Source organism: Myotis yumanensis, unplaced genomic scaffold, assembly GCF_028538775.1.
Source record: "Myotis yumanensis isolate MYYU_CA2020_CCGP unplaced genomic scaffold, mMyoYum1.0.hap1 SCAF_11, whole genome shotgun sequence".
NCBI lineage: Eukaryota > Metazoa > Chordata > Mammalia > Chiroptera > Vespertilionidae > Myotis > Myotis yumanensis.
The window spans coordinates 24,565,692-24,587,308 of NW_027223762.1; the positions used below are offsets into that span (position 1 = coordinate 24,565,692).

General features: G+C 36.1%; 1 protein-coding gene across 7 annotated transcripts in view; it reads left to right on the forward strand.

The window, feature by feature from the left end:
- Positions 1-21,617, forward strand: part of SOCS5 (suppressor of cytokine signaling 5) — a 47,395-nt gene that overhangs the window by 3,206 nt on the left and 22,572 nt on the right. For 4 of the 7 annotated variants that reach the window (XM_070429148.1, XM_070429151.1, XM_070429147.1 and 1 more), the window contains exon 2: positions 11,686-11,772. The exons of 2 other annotated variants lie outside the window; for them this stretch is intronic. The gene's annotated coding sequence lies outside the window, so the exon portion shown is untranslated. Of the gene's footprint in view, positions 1-9,065; positions 9,149-11,685; positions 11,773-21,617 lie in introns of those variants that run through there. One more of the 7 variants, XM_070429150.1, reaches the window with a different exon arrangement.

Genomic DNA, 21,617 nt, shown 5'->3' on the forward strand with positions numbered 1-21,617 from the left:
TGTTAAAATATACAATTATGAAACTATCACCACAGTCAAGATAATGAACATATTCATCACCTCCTAAAATGTCTGGTCTCTGTAATCCTTCTCTTCTGCCCCTCCCCGATTCTCAGGCAACCCTTTCTGTCACTATGGACTACTTGGGATTTTCTAGAATTTTATATAAATAAATTCACATAGTGTGTACTTGATTTTATCTGGCTTCATTTGTGCAGCATAATTATTTTTGAGGTTTGTCCATATTATCTGTATCTATAGTTCATTACCTTTTATTTGCTGAGTAGTATTCCGTTATATAGTTGTCCCACAATTTGCTTATTCATTCTTCTATTGAGGACATTTGGGTTGTTTTTATTCTTTGGTTATTAAAAAATAAAGCTTTTATAAGCATTCATGTGCAAATCATTGGATAAATGCTCTCATTTTTCTTAGGTATATAACTAGGAGTAGAATGACTGGGTTGGATACAAGGTGTGATTTGTGTTGTGGTTGTGGTTATTGTCCTTTAAGATATTGCCAAACTATTTTCCAAAATGTCTGTACCATATTACCCTCCCACCAGCATCGTGTAAGAGTTCCAGTTAGTCCACATTCTTGAAGTTGACTACTTTTATACATGAAGTGATGTAAAGCTGTCTAAGCTTTTACTGAAAATTTTAAAACAATATGCTGCATTGTTAGTGGAAGTGCTGGTATTTCTCTCAGTGGGAAGGGACAAACTATCATCTAAATTTAAAATATTAGGTAAGCCCTATCCGGTTTGGCTCAGTGGATAGAGCGTTGGCCTGCGGACTAAAGGGTCCCAGGCTTGGTTGCGGGCACATCCCCAGTAGGGGGCGTGCAGGAGGCAGCTGATCGATGTTTCTCATTAATGTTTTTAACTCTCTATCCCTCTCCCTTCCTCTCTGTAAAAAAATCAATAAAATATATATTTTTAAAAAAATATTCAAAAAAATTAAAATATTAGGTGAGCTTATTAGAGTAGGCTAGTGTTCTAGAATTTTTATGCTAAAAATTAATTGCTTAAAAGATTTTCAGTCTGGCTGGTGTGCTTAGTGGTTGAGCGTCAACCTATGAACCAGGAGGTGATGACTGGTTCAATTCCTGGTGGTCAAGGCACATGCCCTGGTTGCAGGCTCAATCCCCAGTGTGGGGTGTGCAGGAGGCAGCCAATCAATGATTCTCTCTCATCATTGATGTTTCTATCTCTCTCTCCCTCTCCCTTACTTTCTGAAATCAATAAAAATACATTTAAAAAAAAGATTTTCCGATTTTAAAAGGCTCATTTTCAAAGAAAATTATATATTTAAAATATAATTTTTAGTAAGTGTGAAGGTTTTATGTTAAAATGGATTCTAGTACCTTTATAAAAGAGCAGTAGTAGAATTACATGATAATTATGAAAACATAATTTCTATTATAGTTGTAATAGAGGAAAACTGGATTTGTATTTCAGCCACTTAATAACATTATGATCTCTGGCAAGTGATTTAACCATTGTGTACCTAGATTTCCTCATCTGTAAAGTGAGGGTAATAAAAGTACCCACCTCATAGAGTATTGGTGAGGATTAAAAGTGCTTCTTTAGCACATAGTAAGGGTACAGCAAATATTAGACCTTATACTTTATGGTTCAGTAGGTATATATAGGCATTTGTACGCTCACTTGTTTTCTTGCTGTTAACAAAATCACTTTGAGGCTACCAAAAAAAAAAATTCCTAGATAAAAATAATAGTTTGCCTTAAGGACAGTTAGTATAGTTGATGCTCTCATTTTTTGTCCTGCTTCCTCTGTTCACCTTGGACCTTTAATTAGATATGCATAACAAGTTGGGTGTCTGTTTTTCTGAATGTCATCAGGAGACCCTTGTTGCAGTTTCACTAATCTAGAAGCAAAATGTTAAAATTGATTTGCAGGTACTCTACTGAGTTCTAGAGGCCTATTGGGTATGCTTAGATAAGGAAACCAGGAATTTATAAGGTCTGTTATTAAACTCCTCTCTGCCAGTGGAACCATCAAAAGATCTTTGAACCTTGCTTTTTATTAACTGGATATTTTGATGACTTCATTCATTAAACTGTTAGGTTTTAGTGATAAAATTTGTGTTACTCCAATTTTGTAACATTTTGTTCTTTTTAAATTTGCTGTAACCCAGGTCTAATTAGTGTCATGAGCATGTGGTTTATCAAATGTATTTTGTGGTGACAGTGGTAGATTTCTTTTGGATATGTATTGTTTTTGCCTTAGGAGGTCCTATTGCTTTTATAGTAGCTCTTTTTCTGATTATAGTAGATTAATCTTAATTCTCAAGCATCTTTATGGGTCTTTCCTTGATTCTCAAGCATCTTTGTGGTCTTTCCTTCTCACAACATCTTAACCTCCTGTAACAACATGTAACTTTTCACCATCTGTAACACATGAGCTTATTTTTCATGCCTCTTTTAAAACATTAATTTCAATTATTTTTTAGTGTATTTCACATAATATTTTTAATTGCTCTTATTTTTAGAGTTTATTAAATTGAGTTTATTTTACAGGTTAGATATTAAAATCAGAAATAAGGTATAGCTCAAAAGCGTATTCATTATGATAGTAGTAGATTCTTGCTATATTGTTTTATATCTCAGGCAGGCATTCTATTGGTGGTACTTCATATGATAAATACATGGGTCATCCCTTTAATCTGAAGTAATGCTAGCAGGACTAAAAGAGTTACATGGAGCCATCAAAAGTTTCCAGGGTTGTATTAACTTTTAACTGATACAAAGTTTTAATATATGAGAGTGACCAACTCCTAATCTTCTTTTGATTAACTATTATAATAAAGATTATAAAGTTATTACAGTTTATTGTACATTTTTTGGACTCATGACATGCCTTTAGAAATTTTATATAATTTAAACATACAGATACTTTGTTCCGTCTATTACATAATCTAATTATATGAATAAAATATTTAGTTAAATATGGTTTCAGAAGACATTAGCAATACCGTCTATACTAATAAAAGGGTAATATGCTAATTAGGGAGACCTTCTGGACATCCTTCCAGAGAAAGCCATGGTGGCAGGGCTGAGGCAGAGGCGGTTAGGGGTGATCAGGCCAGGAGGGAAGGGCAGTTGTGGGTGATCAGGCCGGTGGGGGTGGGGAGGCAGTTGGGGGAGAACAGGCCGTCAGGGAAAGGCAGTTGGGGGCAAGCAGGCCGGCAGTGGGGGGCAGTTGGGGGCGATCAAGTCAGCAAGGGAGGGCAGTTGGGGGCCATGAGGCTGGCAGGGGAGGGCAGTTGAGGGCCATGAGGCCGGCCGGGGAGGGCAGTTGGGGGCCATGAGGCTGGCCTAGGAGGGCAATTGGGGGCCATGAGGCCAGCAGAGGAGGGCAGTTGGGGGAGAGCAGGCTGGCCTGGCAGAGCAGTTGGGAGCCATGAGGCTGGCAGGGGAAGGCAGTTGGGGGCGATCAGGCCAGTAAGGGGGGGCAGTTGGGGGCAAAAAGGCAGGCAGGTGAGCAGTTAGGAGCCAGCAGTCCCAGATTGCGAGAGGGATATCTGACTGCGGTCAGATATCCCCGAGGGGTCCCAGATTGGAGAGCATGCAGACTGGGCTGAGGGACACCCCCTCCCGCCGTGCATGAATTTCATGCACCGGGCAACTAGTGTTATAATAAAATACAACTATTGCTCAATTTTTCATTAAGTTGGAATTTTCTTTGTATATTTAAAAACAGTTATGGCATTGTGAATTGCCTGATACTCATATTTAAAATTCATGGGGATGTGGACTGGGTAGATATGCAAGTTACTTTCTTAGCTTCAGTGTAGATGTTAGAGAATGACAGGGAAAATACAAATTATTTGCCTTGCCCAACGTAAAAACTCTTCATCTGGATTAGCCAACTATCCTACTTTTAAGGGGGGAAAGGGCTTTTGAATCTGATTAAAGCAGAAGTAACCTTGAAGGGTAATTGGTTAAACTGCTGACTCATGTTAATGTTAGGTAAATATACATCTGAGTGCTTTAACTGAGAATTAGTTACCTAGTTTTATTCTACATGTACCTGGTAGGTGACACATTCTAAGGAATGACTTGAGAGAGACTATAATTACACCATTGCCAAATACAGTATAGTGAGAATATATTTCCATGGGTTCTCTAATAGTTCATAAGCACTTTACTTACATGCTGTTTAACACCAAAATTAAATTTACCTTTACTTTGATGAGATATCATACAGCAATCTTTTATCAAAATTAATAAGAGGAAGCAGTGATGAAGATAATTTTGAAATGGGCTTATCTGCTCTGCAATTATCTGCAAATTATCTTTAAATTTGAAGACCACTATAACAGGAATAACATCCAGTCTTTTTATTCTGAGCAAGATTCTTCAGTTAAAGGTGGTAATCAAGTATATGATATGTTGTAGTTTAAAAAATTGAAAAGAATAGAAGTCTATTTAAATAATATATATATACTTAAAATGAAACATGAAAGAAGGAAAGTGATTTGGGAGCTGAACTTTAAGCCTGTATATATGGTGGGTAGTCAAAAGAAGGGGAGCTAAGGAAGCCATCAGAGGATGGAAAGAGAAAAATGTTGAGGGAAACCAGGATTTCGTGGGCATTTGGGGCCTGGCATAGATCTTGGGCTCCATAGATTAGTATGTCATTGTATCAGGAAAACTACTGAAGTATTCTATAAAACTAAAGGATAAATTTACTCAAAATGTAAGTATAGTTTGATTAGAGAAATCCAAGTAATTTCTTAAGGGTTAAAATATGCCAGCGGCCCTGCCCAATGTGGTTCAGTTGGTTGAGCATCATCCCATGCACCCAAAGGTCATCAGTTTGATTCCTGTTCAGGGCACATACTCAGATTGCAGGTTCAATCATGTGCAGGAGACAACTGATCAATGTTTCACTCTCACATCGATATTTCTCTCAAAAAAAAAATAATTTTTTTTTTAAAGTCAAAATATGCCTATGGCCAAAGGGGGGCTGATTCATCTAATTATTTATTTAGTTTTTTACTTTATTAACATGAAACACCATTCCAACCTCATTAACCTTCAGGTGGTCAGTGCTGGAACTAATTTTATTTAACATTTTTTAAAAATAAATCTTTATCGTTCAGATTATTTTATTTAACATTTTAAAATAAGTGATTCAAAAAACATACTGGCAGTAAATATTGCCAGATTTGCAGCTGACTCCGTGTGCTGTTTCAGGTAGTTAAAAGTCAAGCCAATAAGGAGAAGCTACAGGAATATCTTTTGATGAGTTTTCGTGTGGCAGAGAACAAGATAATGCATTTAGGAGGAGATATTCCAAGTTATATTTCTAGGACCTGAGTTATGACCCAGGTAGGGGATCCAGAAGTCATGGAAATAACTTCCTTGAAGGCATTTATTGTATTTGCTGCTGGGTCACAAAATCCAAGAACATGTTTCAGAAAACAAAAATGATGTATATAAAAATAAATATGAAAGGGGTTATCATTTTTTTTACTATTGTGTTCCAGGCTAAATGATTTGTAGTCATTTTTTCATTTAATTCTCTTAACAATTGTGAAAGATGGGTGGCATTATTAAAGTGGAAATTTGAATCAGGGAGATTAAATGATGTTCCCAAGTCAGTTAAATATGTATTGCAGTTGGTACTGTGGCCCTGGTCTTTTGATTTTTAATCCTAAAAGTTTCCCAAGATATTAAGAGGCATCTCTTAAAACATGTAATAGTTTAATTTAGGGTTTATGGAGTGCTGTTTTACTCCTTTGCTGTGGCATTACCACAAGAGACAGTATCTAGATATTTTCAGAGGATTTAGAGACATTCCTTAAATTCCTGATTTTTAAGGAAAGGTAGGGATGTTTTGGTGTACAGTTTTACCCTCAAGATTGGTAAATAAGTACTGGTTGCCCATAAAATGTTTCTCCTTTTGATTTTACAAAATGCTGGGTAATTAATAGGCATTAGTAAATATAATATTAGTTAGTAAGGAAAATATTGTTTGGCAGAAAAGAACACCAGAGTAGAGTTCAGAGACCTAGATTATTCTAGTGGTGTGAAAATATTCTGATAGCATTGAAACAGGCATAACATTCTTGCTCTGGGAGGACGGGAAGACAGAAGCTGTGTCTTAAGAGAGGAACAGATGAAGAGGGTTTATGGAATTCTAGGCAGAGGGAATAGCAGTATGTTAGGTGAATCATTGAACTTTTTGAACTGCAGTTTCCTCAAATTTGAGTTAAAATATAAGAAGAACATCTTATTTTTAATTATAAGGGCATATATATTTGTTGATTTTGGAATCCCAAAAAATGAGGTAAGAACCAAGTGAGTAAGTATATGTGAAAGTGCTTTATAAATCTTTAAGTGCTCTACAATTAAAAGTGGTAGAAGAATACTTGTGTTCTTGTGAAGAGTGGACAAAGAGGATCCTGCAAAAACTTAGCAGGAGGAGAAACAAGTGGGGAAGGGAGGTGTTAAAGATGAAAGAAAGGAAATGGATAGATATGAAGAAAATTGAGTTACAGTTCTATTTGTGCCTGGGAATCAAAAGGAGGACAATAAGTCTGTCACTGGAGAATTTTAACATTAATTTACTGTAAGGAAGAAGCTCAACAGTTAGTTGAGACATTTTATTCACTTTTCCACTTAGTCTATACTGACCATGTTAATAGCTAAGCTAACTGAGAGTTGGCTATATTATCTGATTGTTTCTTCAGTCATTACTGCTGTACAGGTTTAGCTAATGGCTTAAAATAGTATAAGGTACTCATAAAAACAAAATAAGCTGGACTGAGTTACTATTTATTCTAGATTATTAAAAAGAAAGGGCATAGTGTGTCTAAAGAAAAGGGTGAAGTTTGATCTCTTGAAATGAGTGCAGAAAAAATTTAGAAAGTCAGACTAGAACCAAGGTAAAATGGGAACAAATTGTGAGTAGTTTTATATGCCAAAGTAGGAATTTGGATTTTTATTTTATTTATAGGTAGGGAAGTGACACAAATAGATTGGTGGTTTAGAAAACTGATTATAGCAGTAATAAAGAGAATAGTCTGGAGGAACAGAGATTGGAGACATTTATTCATCAAATAATACATGTGGCAGGCTGAGTGAATGTGGCTGTCTCTCTGGCCTCTGGTAGGTAGATTAGTGTCAAGGATGTCATTTAAGGCTCTGCCCTAGTTCAGGAAAGAGATAATGATGGTATGAATTAAGGAATTTGTAGTGGGGATAGAAACAAGAGCACTGATTTCAGAGATATTTAGGAGTTTGTCTTCCAGACTTCGTTAGTGTTTGGAGATGATAGAGAAAGTTGAGAATGAGTCTAAGGTTTCTGACTTAGCAGTAGAATAATATGTGCAAGTTTGAGAGGGGGGTAATACTGAGTTTGCTTTCAGATAACTCTTTGCTTTTTAGATTAACATGATCAAGATATCATTTGGGAATATTGTTCTAGCTCAGGAGCATGATCAGGTTTATAAATATGATTTGGAAGGCATAGTTTAAAATTGAAAGTTGTGAAATTAGACGAGTAATTCCTAAGTAATAATGTATGCAGAACAAAGAGTACTGGCGCTTAGTTTGATTTTTAATTTTTGCCCACCTCCAGTCAAACCTCCACCCCCTAACATTATAAACAATACATAGAAATATTTGCTGTCAGAAATATTTGAATGTCCTTGAAACTGTACTGCATCCTGTCTGATCACCTGTACAACACAGGGAATTTGTAGACAAATGCGCTTCCTTATTCCTCTCCTAAAGTCTCTTTTTAGAATCCTGTTTGCTTCCTTGGGCAAGTGAGCAAGTCTGAACAGATATTGAAGCCTAAAGGCTTTTTTCACCTTTAAAATCTAATGCAGAACAGCCATAATCAACCATCTCTTTCTCTCCTACCCCTCCAGCCCTATAGAGTTTAAGCCTCTGGCAACTAGAATGCCAGAGAGAAAAGTAAAAACAGCACAAGAAAATGAACCTTGAAAAGGACTGTAATCTTTTTAATTCACTGAACCCAAAGGGTCTACTCCAGTGATGGCGAACCTATGACAAGCGTGTCAGAGGTGACACGCGAACTCATTTTTTTGGTTGATTTTTCTTTGTTAAATGGCATTTAAATATATAAAATCAAAATAAAAAATATAAGTCTTTGTTTTACTATGGTTGCAAATATCAAAAAATTTCTATATGTGACACGGCACCAAAGTTAGGGTTTTTCAAAATGCTGACACGCCGAGCTCAAAAGGTTCGCCATCACTGGTCTACTCTATAACCAGGGGATGGAGTTAGTGAGTCATTATAAGAGATGTCCAAATTCAGTAAAATAAATACATATATTAGGAGCAAGATCTTCAACTGCTGAGAGAATTTGGAAAAAATCTGAGGTTTAGCACTTAGTGGAAAAGATGAGTTTTTGGTTCAGTCTTAAAGGAGGTAGAAAGACAAATCTGTGCAGTGAAGAGTAAGAATAACACTATTAAAGAGGTGGGGAAAACAGTATCAAGAAAGTGGGACATTAAGGAAGGAAAAAAAGGAAACTGGTGAACAAGATTTTATCTAAAATGCACAGTATGAGTTGGGATTAATGAGAAATTAGGGTAGTTAGATGATTGAAGACTAAAATTTGGAATTGGAATTCCTTGAAGCACATAAGTAGAAAATTAAACATGAACAGAGGAATATTGATTTAAATGGCAATTAAGCACTTAATGGAAGATGACAACTGTTACATATAGTTAATAGTGTATATGGCACTGATTAGCTTATAAATTACCCAAATCTCTATTTTCTCTTTTTGTTTTCTTACATACTTCTATAACCATGGTTCTCAAACTTTCCTGGGCATAAAAATTTTATGAAGCTCTTGTTTAAAATATAGATTCATCCATGTTACATGTAACTGTAGTTACTTCCTTTTAGTTGCTGACCAGTATTCAATTATGTGGATATACTGTAATTTGTTTATTATTATTGCAGAAAGGTGTTTTTTTTTCCATTTTTCAACTGTTATGCCTAAAACTGCTATGAACATTCTTATACAAGGCTTTTTGTGACACATGTATTCTGGATGAATACCTAGACGTGGAATTGCTGGGTTTTAGAATATGTGTGTGTTTGACATTATGAGGAACAGACAACAAATTCGAAGGTGGGTTTACCATTTTACATTTCTACCAGCAATGAGTGTTCCTTTTATGGAAGAGTTTGGGTACAATTGCTGTTCTTCCTTAAATGTTTGATAGAATTTACCAATGAAGCCACCTGGGCCTGCAGTTTTCTTTGTGGAAAGGTTCTTAATTAAGGATTCAATTTTTAAAAGAATGATATAAGACCATTCAGATCTTCTATTTCTTTTTATGCCTGTTTTGGTAATTTGTATTTTTCAAGGAAGCTGCCCATTTTATCTTAACTTGTCAAATTTATCAGCTTGAAAATAAATTATATATGTTATAAAACAGTTTTCCTTTTTATGTTGGTAGGATCTATTGGGTGCTCCCTCTTTCATTCTGATATTGGATTCATTTTCTTCTCCCTCTCCCCTTGATTAGTCTAGTTAGGGGTTATCACTTTTATCAGTCCTTTAAAATAGTCAACTTTTGGTTCTTTCGATTTTTTTTCCTGTGGTTTATCTGTTTTGTGTTTTATGATTTGAGCTCTTTCATTAATTCTTTCCTTCATCCTTATTTTAGGTTTAATTTATTCTACTTTTTCTAATTTTTTAAGGTGAAAGCTTAGTTCATTGATTTTAAAATTTATTTTTTAAAATATCAACATTTAAAGCTATACATTTTCATTAGCATTTCATTCAAAATATTTTCTAATGTCGCTTGTAATTTTTTTTTTTGACCCATGGATTGTTCCAAAGAGTATTGTCAAATAATTTTCAAATACTTGGGATTTTCCAGGTATCTTTTTAGTTACTGTGTTTTCATTTAATGCTATTTTGGTCAGAGAACATAGTCTTTTATTTTTTAATTTATCTTTATTGTTGAAAGTATTACAGATGTCCCCTTTTTTCCTCCCTTCATCTCACTCCCATCCCCCACCCAGGCCTTCACCAAACTTTTGTCTGTGTTCATTGGTTATGCACATAAGTTCTTTGGTTAATCTCTTCCCACACACTTCTCCCCTCCCTCTTCCCTCTGAGATTCAGTCTATTGTATGCTTCCATGTCTCTGGATCTATTTCTGATAACATATTCTTAATACAATATTTAATACTTTTTACATTTCCTACAATAAGCATGTACTCATAGTCGGACAGCCCCGCCCCCCCCCCCAAAAAAATTACTTTAATTTTTAAAATTCTGATAAAATTAATGATTGGGAGGATAAGGGAAGAAGGATTTAGGTGATTTTAGTTTTTCTCATCTTAACCATGCCTCTTTTCCATTTTTGCATATATTTTAAACTGATCTTTATCAGTAAGTGAAAGAGACATTCATTCTTACACTGTATGTGTAATACATATTCTAAACTGTTCCCAAACTAAGGCAGTGCCCCATGTTTCATAGTTTAAAAGTGTGGGTTTCTATAAAATAATTCTTTGTATACTTAAAGATATTTAATATTTCCTTCCTTTTTTCTTTTTTTCAAAGTTGGTGTTTTTTTTTTTAATATGTTCTTATTGATTTTTAGAGAGAGAGGAAGGGAGAGGGATAGAGAGATAGAAGCATCTATGAGAGAGGAACATCATAGATTGGCTGCCTCCTGCAGGTCCCCTACTGGGGATCCAGCCCCAACCTGGGCCTGTGCACTAACTAGAAATTGACCCGGCAACCTCTTGATTCCTAGGTCTGTGCTCAACTGAGCCATGGGCTCCAGAGTATTTTTTAAAGATGTTTTTGTCTTCCTTTCTCAGCCACTCTAACTACCCACCTCCTTGCAGATATGGATGTTCTTATGTTAAAAAAAGAATGGAAATCATAGTCTTTAGTTTTCTTAATAAAATATTATATTGCTGTCTCTATCCAGGGCATCATAGGCATATGGACCTGGTACTCTTCAAGAACTCACTCTAGTGGCTCAGCTTCACATTTTTTGCTATATAAAGAACATATTAGAAATCCAGTGGAGAAAGTTAATATTCAAAAGAAGAGACAAAGGAATGTTATGGTCATTGAACAAAGAAATAGACATCTCCAGGGAGGTGCCATTCATAACAGACCTCAAAGAATGGCCTTAACTTGAATAGTCTGTTGTCTGTTCCTCAGCAATTGTAGATCTAGAAACTCAGTTTGATCAGGGGAACTGGTTTCATGCTAAGCAAATTACTGAAGACTCATGGAAAACAAAGCTAATTTCTTAATTTAAGTTAAGGTATAATATCCAATCATGATGGTTTGTTAGTCCACATCTTCACTATAGGGCTATATCTACCAAAGGTATGTGAACAGTTGGGTCCACTGATGAGAGTGTTTTCCTAAAGGCTTAAGACAGTGGCACATTCTTTGATTACCTTATTTTTAGGCTTTGTAAAATATTCTGTAGCTGTGGGACATTTTCTGAACCTCCGGAGCCTCAATTTTCTCATCATGACAATTGTGATAATAACTAGCCAAGTCATAGGATTGTTGTGAGAACTAAATAAGATAATCTATTTAAAGTTACTAGGACAACATCTAGCACATAGTTGTCATTCAGGAACTGTTAAGATGACTTGTTTTTTTCTACTTCTGGGTTTTAGGTCTGGAAGTTAAGAAGGGCACTCTTGACCTTTTTCTTGCTGCCTGCAGACATTGCTGGGAACTCTACTGCACTTGGTGTTCTAGAGGTACTAAGAGTATTTGATTTACAAGAATATTGTTCTGAGTCATAAGAATTAACTCAATCTAGGAAAGAACTGCGATGAATCTTTTCATAGGTTATGTTTTACTGTGAGATCTAGCCATTTTAATATTTTGAGACTAAAGTAAGAATTGTTCTTTTAAAGAATTCATTAGTGTTTGCTTTTCCTGTTTGGCATTTCTAAAAACAGTTTGATATTTCTTGTAGAACAAACAAGTAAAGTCCAGGTAACAAATTTTATAAGTTGTTTTACTCATAGCTGACAACTTAGTAAGGTTTATGTTCTATGGATAATATTTCTAATTTTTATATTAATAGATCATGATTTTCTAAAGGACCTGATTGATTCCCTTTCTTTCAGATAAGCTTGCTAAGACCCAGAGAACCAGCCTGAAACTAAGCCAGACAGCTGATGCATCATAGGGGGTCCCTGGGACTGTGAGGTGCCAGTGCAGCTGGGCCCAGGACAGTGAGGCCCTTGATACAAGAGTTTGTGCTCTGGAGGAGGCCAGGAGAACAGCCACATGGTTGTGAAAAGATGGAATTGAATTCAAATAGTGAGCTTGCCATAGGCCTGAGTTGCAGAATCCCTTCTAGAAGGAGCCCCTGCCTGCCCCTTCTTCCTTGCTTAGCCAAATCCAAAGCAGCGGGGAATGAACAAATGTCCTTTTTGTGTCAGGTACCTTGCCTACTAACTATACACTGGGGAGCAGCTGAAACATACCCGAGAGTTTTTAATGGCAGAGCTGAGACAGGCCTCTAGACTCCAGTACATTCTTCTTTTCACTGTATCCCAGTGTCTCTCAACATCAGATGAAATTATTTTCTCTTCTGAGTTACCAGAATGTTTTGATGTCTATTTATATGTTATTCTCTAATTGTTGTACATAACAGTTTTTTATTTACAGTTCTGGTGTCTATCTCATGAGTCTGTATTGTCTCCTCAGCTAAGTCCTTGAGGACCTGTACCATTTTGATCTCTTTTGTATGACCCTTAGGGCTTGGAATATTTAAGTACTCAATAATTAACTTGTTTAGCAGTAGATAAATATTTGTTGTCAAATTTTCATTGCCCCAAGCTTACATATTAACATACTTTCAGCTGTAGAAACAGCTGGATTTGCTACTTAAAGCTCATATCCCCAGAAGATTAAAGATTGAAAAGTTATAAAAATGCTGTTGTCATTTAAAAGGAGTTGAGTGCTTCTACAGATAACTTACATTTAATGTTTAGAAACTAGGACACAGTTAGGGATGGTGAGGTTGGTTACTTATCTAAATAAATGGCTTTGGTCATATGGTTGTGTTTTGTTTCTTAAAACTCACAATCTAAGATCTAACTTTTATGGCAGCCACCCCAAAATACATATAGTTATAGAGAATACTTTCTTGAATTATAATCCTTTGTGTGTTTTGGTGGACTCGTTTATTTTTGGGGACACACACAAAAAAAGAAATATTTTATACCTGCTTAGGATGGTTTGCTTAGTACTTGGTCCCAGTCAGCATTTTCCACCCCCCAGCTTTATTGACGTATAATTGACAAATAAAAATTGTTAATATTTAAGATATACAACATAGCCGAAACCGGTTTGGCTCAGTGGATAGAGCGTCGGCCTGTGGACTGAAGGGTCCCGGGTTCCATTCCAGTCAAGGGCATATACCTGGGTTGCGGGCACATCCCCAGTGGGAGATGTGCAGGAGGCAGCTGATCGATGTTTCTCTCTCATCGATGTTTCTGGCTCTCTATCTCTCTCCCTTCCTCTCTGTAAAAAATATATTTAAAAAAAAAAGATATACAACATAATGATTTGATACACATATACATTGTGAAATGATTATGACAAACAAGCTAATTTACATAGCTATTACCTCACGTAGTTATACCTCCCCCGCCCCCCCCCCCCCTTTTTTGGTGACAACATTGAAGATCCGCTCTTAGCAAATTTCAAGTATACAATGCAGTACATTAACTATAGTTAATGCCATATATTAGGTCCCCAAGAAATATTCATCTTATAAGTGAAAGTTTATACCCCTTGACCAATATCTCCCCATTCCCCCTCCCCCGTCCCAATCCCTAGAGAAATGAAAACTTGTATTCACAGAAAAACTTGTACATAAATGTTTTAACAGTTCTATTCATAATTGCCCCAAACTGGAAATAATCCAAGTGTCTTTCAGCAGGTGACTAGATAAATAAATTGTAGTGTAGTTAATCAATGGAATACTATTGAGCAATAAAATGAATGAATTATTGACACATGCAACAGCTTGGATGAGTTTCAAAAGCATTATGCTGAGTAAAAGAAGCCAGTCTCAAAAGGTTACTTACTGTATGATTCCATTTATATGACATCAGTGGTTGTCATGGGTTAAAACAGGATAGTTAGGGGTTAGGGGTATGACACAAAGGGATAGTATAAGGGATTTTTGTTTTGTTTTGTACCACTTTTTTCACTTCCTGCCTTATTTTGAGTTATTTGAATAGTTTTTAGTATTCCATTTTATTTTATCTATTGTGGGGTTTTTGTTTTTTTTACTATATTTCTTTCTAGTGTCTATGTGTGCATGGTTGCTTAGGGATTATAATATACCTATTTAAATTTTCATAGTCTACTTAGAATAAATATTTTTCCACTTGTGTGGGATGTAGAAGTCTTAACACTTTTATGTCTCTTTACCCTCCTCCTTTTTTATTTTATTTTCTTATATATTACTTCTACATACATAGAACACCCCATCAGACATTATAGTTTTTGCTTTTAACTGCCAAACATTCAAGAAGAGAAAAATAATTTATTATATTTACTCAGATGGTTATAATTTCTTTGTTCTTTCTTCATTACTAATGTTCCATTTTTTCCTTTGGCATCATTTTCCTTCTACCATTTAGTAATTCTTTTAGAGTATATCTGCTGGCCATGAATTCTCCTAATTTTACCTTCACCTGAGAGTGAATATATCTGAAGAATATATTAACTGGATATAGAAATTCTGTGTTGACAGTTCTTTTCTTTAGGTCCTTTAAAAATATGCCATTTCTTTCTGCACTTTGTGGTTTCTGGTGAGAAATTTAGATTCATTCAAATTGCTGTTTCCCTATTAATAGTATGTTACTGTGTGTGTGTGTGTGTCTACTTTCCAAGTTTTCCTTTGTCTTGAGTTTTTATCAGTTTGACTATGATGTGTCTGGGTATGGGTTTCTTGGGGGTTTGTTTGTTTTTGGTCCTCTGAGCTTCTCAAATCTGTATATATGTTGTGTCACCAAGTTTGAAAACTTTAAAAGTCATTATTTTCTTAAATACTTTTGTATATTCCACTCCTGCACTCTCCTTTCAGGATGCCAGTAACACCAACATTAGGCCTCTGTTATCCCAAAGGTTCTTGAGGCTCTTTTCATGTTTTGTTCTATTTGATGTTCAGACTAGATCATTTCTATCAATCAGTCTTCAAGTTCACTGACTTCCTTTTATCATCTCCATTTTGCTTATTGAGACTTGAAGTGAATTATTGTATTTTTCATTTTTCAAATTTCCATTTGGTTCTTTTCCTTTGCTGAGTCTCTCTATTCATTTCAAGAATGTTTGCCCTTCTTGGAGCATTTTTGGTAACATTTTTGCTGTAAGATCTTTCTCAGGTAATTCCAACATTGCATCATCTCAATGTTGATGTCTGTTTATTGTCTCCTGCAAGTTGGGATAAATGATGTATTCACAGAAGCCATAGACCCTCTCAATAATTTTGTCTCTTGATACTTCTATGAGGTAATAGTTGCTGCCACTTTTTATTTTTTTGATTGGGCATACGTGGTTGTTTTTAAAACTATAAGTTTACAAAAATAATACATGATATTACAGAAAAATAAAAGAATACTACCTTCTTGCGTAAAAATTAAAACAAACATAAGGAGCATTGATTTTTTTCTGCCTCACTCATATTTTTAACTCTTCTTTGATAGGAAAGGTATTTGACCATCAAATACCAGGTTCCTATTATAGGTAGATGCTGTTCAGCTATGACAGCCACTTGTAAAAGGATACAATGTGTGCAGGCAGATAATAAAAATAAAATGTATTATAATCAGATGCTCATAGTTATACTGTAATTCTTTGACCTCAGTTTACTTTAAACAGCAGGTATTCCAATCTTTACCTCAGCCAGACATTGCCAAATTATATGTATGCTCTTCTTTGTTGTCCAGATTCCTCTCCCTTAACTATCACAGGAGTCCTAATTTTTTCTTTCTGCCAGGTATTATTTCTTCTAGTCCTCAGCATGTACAGAAATACTAGTGTGCCTTTCTCTTATAGAACTAAGTCTCTCTCCCTCACCATAGCTTAATCCACACTGCTTTGTTTTCTGACTGAGGCATTTGGATCTTCTAAAATATGCGGAAGATCATCTGAATTCATAGTCATTTAATACTAGAGGCCGGATGCACGAAATTCATGCAAGAGTAGGCCTTCCTTCCCTCGGCTGCCGGCATCGGTTTCCCTCTGGCACCTGGGGCCCGGGCTTCCTGCGGCTGCCAGCAGGCACCCAGGACCGGGCTTCCCTCGCAGCCCTGGTTTCTTCTGAAAGGTCATCCTTCCAGACCTCTGGTCTAATTAGCATATTACGCTTTTATTATTATAGATGACCAAGTACAGGAGTAAACATCTTTTTCAGCATGGCATGGAAGAAGACTCTTTAAGTCTGTTTTTCCAGCTTTGGGGTTGCTTTTTCTTTTACTTCATTCCACCTACCTTATACATCAGTCATCTGAACCACTCCTCATCCTTTGGAAAGTCAGAACCTTTCCTGCATCTGTGCCTTTACATTACCTGCCTGAAACTGAAATGCCTTTCTCCACTTGGCAAGTAACTATTCATTCTTCAAAACCTTGCTCAACATCACTTTTTCTGTGAAGCCTTCCCTGATCCCCTGCATTAGTTAGAATTATGTACAGTGACAAGTAACTAAACCACCAAAATAACAATGACCTTAAAAACAAGAGAGGATTTATTTTTCTCCCATAAAAATTTGGAATTTGCGGTGTAAGGCTGAAATGACAGCTCTTCACAAAATCACTAAGGAAGTAGTTTCCAGTAACTGCTTCAGAATCTCTCATATCTCTCAGACCTTTGTCCTCCTGGCACAAAGTTGAGGTATCTTTGTTTTAAGCAGCATGAGTATGAAGGAACAAAAATGAAAGGTCTTATGCAAGCTATCTCTTAAAGTTTCCCTAAAGCTCCCACATGACATTTCTGCTTGCATCTCATTGGCTTGAACGAAGACCGAATAATGTGTCTTTGTTCTTGGCAACTGTGTGCTAGCTAATTATATTATTACTAGAGGCCCAGTGCACGGATTTGTGCACCAGTTGCGTCCCTCAGCCTGGCCTGTGCCTTCTTGCAATCTGGGGCCTCTCGGATGATGTCGGACTGCTGGTTTAGGCCAGATCCCGCAGGCTTGCCCTAAACTGGCAGTCCGACATCCCCCAAGGGATGTAGCAGTGTGCGAAGAGGCAGGCAGCTGGGGAGGAGCCCGAGCTGGGGCCGGACACAGCACCGCCGCCGCTCGGTAGCTGCCGCAGAGGCAGGAGAGGCTCCCGCTGCCAGCCATGAGCCTGGCTTCTGGCTGAGCGGTGCTCCCGCTGTGGGAGTGCACTGACCACCAGGGGGCAGCTCATGCATTGAGCATCTGTGCCCTGGTGGTCAGTGCGTTGTCATAGCTACTGGTCGAGCAGTCGACCGGTCATAATGGTCGCTTAGGCTTTTCTATATATATAGATGGAAGAAAGGAAGAATAAGTAGGGGGTACAACTAGCAGTGTGTTATGCTTCCCCAGCTAGAGGTAGTTGCTTTGTGCTTTGAGTTCCCAACAGGCCTCTAATTAATTAGCATTTAGGTTGTATTATAATTAGTTTGCCTTGTCTACTAGATTGTGCACTTCTCAGAGGTTATGATATTCTTTTTATTTTCTAGCAGCTTATGTAAAGTTTAGTACCTAGTCTGCTCATAAAGTATTGAGTGAATGGATAAAGACATTCAAGAAGATTACAGCAAAATTATCAGAGACATAAGAAATTGATATTTAAATACTCTTGTGAACAAGAGTAATTGCTTATGTAGACACTGATATCTTAGACTTAACTTTTTTCTATGTTCTCTACTATGTGGAGAGAAGTGGATACTTCCAGTAATAGAGAGCATAGCTTCTTTTCAAAATTGATTAACCACGCAGAACACAAAAGGTTGTGTTTACTTAAAAGGTTGTATATTCTTCTCTGTTATACTGGCTTTTCATGGTGATAAAATATACATGAATGATACCATTTTTACCATTTTTAAGTATACTTTTCTGTGGCATTAAAGTACATTCACATTGTTCTACATTAATTACTACCAACCATCACCAGAGCTTTCTTCTCTTCCCCATTGAAACTCTGTACCCATTAAACACTAACTCCCCATTTCCTCCTGCCCCCAGCGCCTGGCAACCATCATTCTACTTTCTGTCTCTGAATTTGACTATTCTAGGAACCTCATAGAAGAGGAATCAGACAATATTTGTCCTTTTGTGATTGGCTTATTTCATGTAGCATAATATCATCAAGATTCATCCATGATGCAGCATGTATCAAAATTTCTTTTCTTTTTAAAAAATAATTGTGTTTTTATTGATTTTAGACAGAAGAAAGGAGAAAGAGAGAGAGAGAGAGAAACATTGATGTGAGAGAGAAACATCTATCAGCTGCTTCCTGCATGCCCCCTATTGGGGATGGAAGCCAGCAACCCAGGCATGTGCCCTGACCAGGAATCAAACTGGCAACCTCTTTCTTAGTGTCTGGGACGATGCTCAACCAACAGAGCCACACTGGTGAGGGCAGAATTTATTTTCTTTTTAAAGCTGAATATATTCCATTATAAATTGTACCACTTTTTCTTTTTATCCTTTCATCTGGATGCTTGGGTTGCTGTATTACACTGTTTTTTTTGTAAGGTTTTTACTTGCTACAAGTATTTTCAATACAAATAGTGTCTTATTCTATTGTAATTTCACCACCACTACCCCCAAACAGAAACCATATAATTACATACCTTTTTATAAGGAAAGTACAAAGAACATAAAAACAATCATCTATGTTAGGAACTTACTTTGGGAAGTAATCAACACCTCTCCCAGTCATAGTTTCTGAAGTATAAATTAAAAAAGTAAAATTAAGTTATGGAAAACATTATCTTGGTGTCAAATCTAGGTACAAGAGTGGAATTGGAAGAAAATATAGTGGCTTTTCACAAGAAAAGATTAGATTTTGTTTTAATGGAGAATTTCTTGATTTATGGTAAAGACACAGGCAAGTTCAACCTATTAATCTCTATCCTTTTGAAATATGGAGGTTTTACCATGACTGGACAATGAAGAAAGAAATTTTTACAGCTGTAACTTGGTGGATTTTGCTTTTATAAAATTTCTCTAACATTAAAGAGAAAAGGGTTAAGAATGGGTGGAGTAAGGAAAATTAGCCCCATTCTATCACCTGACCTCTTTTGTTGTCAAATAATAATTATTGAATGTTTGATTGCCTAGTAAACTCTGAGTTTTGGCCTCTATCCCACTAGGCACATTATCCAAATTAGCAATCAATTTTTTTTACTAAAATTCTCTGACCAAGCTTTCAGATAATTACTTACGTAGAATACATGCCCAGTGGTTTAAATAGAATTTCATAGACACTTCTCCATTGCAGCTAATTGTTTAATCCATTTGGCAGAATGAGTCATACTTCACTAGCCAGCTCACAGACCAGCTGTTGATTTAGTTATCTGAGCCAAGACCCAAGTACCAGAATAGAATAGAGAACCTTGGCCTTGACACCTTTTTGTCTTTTTCTAAAAAACCTGATGTAAAGTTTTTCATTTCTCCCCTAGGTGTACTGTTATAGAGATAAAATTGACATGTCTGAAACGATCTGAGAAGAAAACAGCAAATTGTAGCATTAGTAATAAACCCTTTTAGAGAAATTAGAACTTGATGTAGACATTAAAAATAGAATTGAATGGTGAAGGACAGAGTAGTGTGGAGGTGTTTCAGAGTAAGGAGAATTAAGGCCTAATTATGGATGTCAGTCAGTGAAAGTCAGGCACAAGATGTATGCAGCTGTTGAGTGTTGCTGAAAGGAAATGAGTCTGGTGGTGGTATGAGTATAGGAGGAGAGGAGAGACTAAGGTGTTGTAGAAATCTAGGAATGTAGCAATAGAAATCTGGACAAGGTTACTGGTAGTGAAAGTGCAGAGCAAAGGTAAATTTGAGAGCCATTTTGGAAAAGAAATTGTCAACTTGGTAATATTAAATATAACGGTGTTGCCTGGCCAGAGTGGATGACATCGTCTCATGAACCGAAAGGCCACTGGTTCAATTCCTAGTCAGGGGGCATGCAGGAGGCAGCTGATTCATGTTTCTCCCATTGATGTTTCTCCCTCCCCCTTCCTCTCTCTCTAAAATCAATAAAAACCATATTTAAAAATAAAAAATATAATGGTGTTAAGTGGAAAATAATAAAATAAAATTTTTCTAAGAAATTCCACAGAAACGTGGTACTGATGATATCCCAATTTGAGAGAAATCTTAAGTTAATTTTAGACATAATAAATTTGAGAGGCGATGAGGAATAGCCAAATTGAGACATTTTTGTAGGCCATTAGTGGACTGAAAAGTGGATGGAATATAAGGACTGCAAATGTGCTTCCCATAAAAATCCAGCTGTACTCAAGGAGGTAACAGTTGGTTCTAGAAAAATACCTGATTATAACTGTAAAGACAAAAACATACGTTCTCATAGTATGTGTGTGTATATATATATATATATATATATACACTCTTAAAATCAAATAAAAAAATTTTCCCCATTAGCTTCCTTTCAACTGAAGGGACTAGGTTAGTTAAATAGATGAAATTCATAAATTATATCCAGGAAACTGAAGTTCTCCCATATTGTTAAGTAAGAAAGTGGAATCCAAATTGCCTTATATGGCTATTAAGATGCAGAACAGGGCAAAAACTTAGATTCTTTAATAAAAAACATATTTGAATAGAAATTGTGGCAGAAAAATGTCATATAAAGGATACTTATGTTCTTGAATAATGTAAGTTAAGTTACTGAATTAACTACTTAATATGTAGTTTAACTTCATAAGATTTAAAGTAAATCTACCACTATGTAATTGGATGTTTTATGGATCATTTTTAGTGGAACATTTAGTTATATCTGCTGTGCCAAATGTTTATGGCTTTCTCTCTCGGAATGGCTCTCTGTGTATGTAGCAGCCATATGGAGTCAAGTAGAAAAAACTTGGCAAAGGATTATTTCTCTTATAATTAGATTTGAAATTTTGTTAAGATATAATATGTAACAGTAATGATAAAGGTAATATAATGAAAGAAATAATAGTCTAGTGTAGAGATGGACTGTTATTTGGGTTTCACTGAAGATACCTGAAGGTTGTTAAGTAGCCCTTTGCTAGTAGTACCTACAACAAATACTGCTTTCTGCTTTCTTTGATCTCTCTCTGTGTATACTTTTTTGTTGTTCTTTATTTCCCATGATGAAATCTAACATGTACAGAACAGTGTGTAAAATACATATAAAGGTACAGTTTAATGGGTAATTATAAGGCATTCACCACCCAAATTAAGAAATACAACATTGCCAGTCTACCGTACTTGTGCTATGTGCCCTTACCAGTCAAACCCTACATGTCTCTATCCTATCCATTCTCAGAAGTAGCCATATTCTTATATTTTTCCTTCTCTCAGAAGTTTACATCCTTAAAGATGAAATTTACA